We start from the raw sequence: 3417 nt of genomic DNA on the forward strand, positions 1-3417 counted from the left end.
TTCCAGAGTATCAACAGCATTGTCATCAATAGTATCATCAGAGTTGCTAAAGAATCATAAAGAAAGAATGTACATACTGTAGTCATTCGGAAATTCTTCGTTACGGTACTGGTTTGCAACTGAAGAAAATTTTTTACAAAATTTCAAATTGTCATTACGATGTACTAACTGACACTTAATTGCTCTTAAAAGCTCATTTTGTATGTTTACATAGCCAGCGAATCAAATTCAACCCGGTTTAAATTTAAGTAAGTTGTTCGATTAAAAGGCTAAATTTGCAGTGCAATTATGCAATTTTATTTTATATAAATTAAAAGTCACAGTTAAAAATTAAATAACAGTTTAAAATTAGTATAACCATACCGCTTGATTCAGGGATGGGTTCTCAAGCCGAGTAACCCTTTCGGAAAAATCAAGTTATGGCTGCTTATGGGCAAGGTGTACGCTTTAACAATGTACATCTTAGGTACAAGCCTTAACTTAATTGATCAATCACTAAGTGCTGTCGAAATAAAAATGCTGTAAAAATGCTAAAATGCTGTCGAATTTTAATATAATCCGTTGAGCTAACATATAAGCAATTGCCTGTATTTTTAAAGCTCCCATTACCAGAAAATATCCTTATTAATGTATGCATGACTTGAAATAAAATGGAAACATGTTTGTCAATAAAACATACAAGAAAACAAAACTGCCAAAACATGATTCATATTTATAATATTAGAATCTGCTTGTGACATCAAACGTCAATGGTAAAACTTGTAGCAGACAATGTGTGACAAAATGTTTCTAAGTTAATTATTTTAATTAATTTTGTTGATTTTAGAGCCAGGTAACATGTTGTGACATAAACTCGTACTTAAACTGTAAAACACGGCCAAAGAATTGTATAATAAGTATTAACTTTTTGGATTAAGTATTGATTTTGATCCAAATGCCGGAAGTGTGAACTGTAGATTTTAGCGAATTTCCCTAGTAGCTATTACCGTAGTAGTCATGGTAAGACCTGGACCCGGGACCGATTTAATTTTTCATTTTGACGTCCCTAGAGGCCAAAAACACCATCCATTCAAATTCATATATAGGCCTATATATATTTATTTATATATACAGGGTGTTTATAAAAAACCTGATCAATTTTAACTTTGTCTCACTCATTCCGTGTTAGAGGTAGAAACCTCTAGTTTTCATTATTTGTTAGGGGAACTCAAAAAGTTTTATAATCAGCTGTTTTTATTAGCAGTACCTTCTTATTTTCTTAAGTTTACGATGACACATTCACACTATCTTATTTCTACATGTTTTCCATTATTAGCTCTTAAATAATCAAGTCTGTGTTCTTAGTAAAACAGTCATATTATAAATATTGGGTATCATATTATTTTTATTGATACATCAACACAGTTGTACAACATACACTACCTAAAATTATTTGCGAGATATGATACATCCCCACAATTAGTTATCAAAGTTCAATTTGATCAGCTCATATAACGCAGCGCTCTGATTGGTCAGTGGAGACGCCAGTGTGTGTATATAAGGCTCAGCTGACTGTCACTGTATCAGATATTTCCGTCAACGAAACATCAGACTACTATTATCATGGGCAAGGAGAGGACCAACGTCAACATGACCGTCGTCGGCTACTACTAGACTCTCACATCAGGTAAACGAGTTAACTTTGTATTAATTGGTAACTGATATAAATATATCAATTGGTTTTCAATATATTTATTGGCTCGTGATTATACATGCCCATACCGTGAATCTTACATTACTTCTGATCATATACATTCATTTACACTGCACCTAGTAAAACCAATTATACATTTTACTACCACAATTTCAATTTTTTTTTTCAATTGACATTTTACATAGGCTACATAATTATTTAAATATTATTTTTCACTTTAGTTCATTTGTTTTCCTTATGAAAAATCGTGTGCATTTTTAAAATACTTCAGTAGTCATGAGGTCAAGGCTAAGATAGTCATGATATATCGTGAGATAAGCTGTTAACTTAATTTCATAACATTATAACTAGGCCTACATGTTATAATAACAGATTCTCATCTATACGTCTAAATACAGTCATGTATTATCCAGGCATATTCTGCTGATCATTATTTTATTGTCTTAAAGAGAACTAACGGTTTTTACAGTTATAAGGTATCCTGTTGTTTTAAAATATAGCCTTTTTTGGAATGTTTAACGGCAAATCTAGCTTTCTAGGCTTGCTTCGTGTCCCTAAATACTTTTATATGGAAATAAACTAAATACTACATAGCCAACATACTATACATAAACACATTTAGGTTAAAAGGACTTATTTTTATGAATTAAAATAAACTCGTAGTTTAATAGCGCGGATGCTGCTATATCTGTGGTAAAAAAAAACACGGTGTTATACATATATATGATATCAAAATTGATAAATGGTATTTTAATTTTGTTTTAAATTTGTACATTGTATGGACTAATACATTTAATAATTTTATACATTATATTTAATTTAAAAAATATATCAATATTACTTTGTATATCTAGATAAATTGTATCTTTATAGATTGTAAGTCTTGTTATTTTCTTGTTTATTTAACTGCATCGTGTGATGTTTCAGATTATGGAGGGCTAGTACAACACGGACACGTCTCGGCTTCTGTACACTGACACGACTTGGACACGGACAACACGATTCTACGAGAATAACCCCCGGACTACCCTACACCTGATTGGCTCTTTTGTTTACCATATTTAAATAAATTAAAATTATCCGTGGTTTTTGATTTATCATTTACATTACCTATACCCTATAAGTTTGCTTCTCCAATAAGAGATGATAGTTTTAAGGATTTGCATATTTATTTATTTTTTATGAGTAATATTAATTTTAATATTGACAAAATTTTCCAATGGAGTAAAATATATGTTGTTCATGGCCTGTTCCTTTTACAGTCATTGTTTTGAGTTTTCAGCTAGTCCAACTTCGTTTATGTATTTTTTTAAGAATTTTGTCAAAGTTTATAACCAGCCAATTTCAGTCAAATATTTATGGATATGGAAGTATTGATTTTAACTTTGACCACTAAAGGCTATATAAATATAACAGGCGTTCAGGGTAAGAAAACATGACATAATCTCTGATTGGAAGTAATCAAGAAGGTTTATAAGTGATCCCGGCCACTTTAAGATATACAGGGTGATTGATATAAGTGTGCCAGCCGTTTTATTCGAAAACTATAAGAGTTATCAAAAAAAGTTAAATGGTAAGTGCCTTGGATTTTTTGTTTAAAAAATTGTAGTCAAGTCGAAAACATTATTTTAGCCGCCATTTTTCCAATGTGGCCACCAACTTTGATTTTTCTTATAGAACACCCTGTATTTTATTAGGTATTCCGGTAGAAAATGTAATTTTAA

General features: G+C 30.8%; 1 long non-coding RNA gene across 1 annotated transcript; it reads left to right on the top strand.

Annotated features, from left to right (window-relative positions):
* Positions 1-1574: 1574 nt before the first annotated feature.
* Positions 1575-2778, top strand: LOC128984875 (uncharacterized). The gene is made up of 2 exons (XR_008490003.1): positions 1575-1666; positions 2621-2778. It is a non-coding gene; the product is annotated as an uncharacterized LOC128984875 (long non-coding RNA).
* Positions 2779-3417: the final 639 nt, after the last annotated feature.

Source organism: Macrosteles quadrilineatus, unplaced genomic scaffold, assembly GCF_028750875.1.
Source record: "Macrosteles quadrilineatus isolate MER2022 unplaced genomic scaffold, UCM_ALF_1.0 Scaffold_1__1_contigs__length_201487025, whole genome shotgun sequence".
NCBI classification, from domain to species: Eukaryota; Metazoa; Arthropoda; class Insecta; order Hemiptera; family Cicadellidae; genus Macrosteles; species Macrosteles quadrilineatus.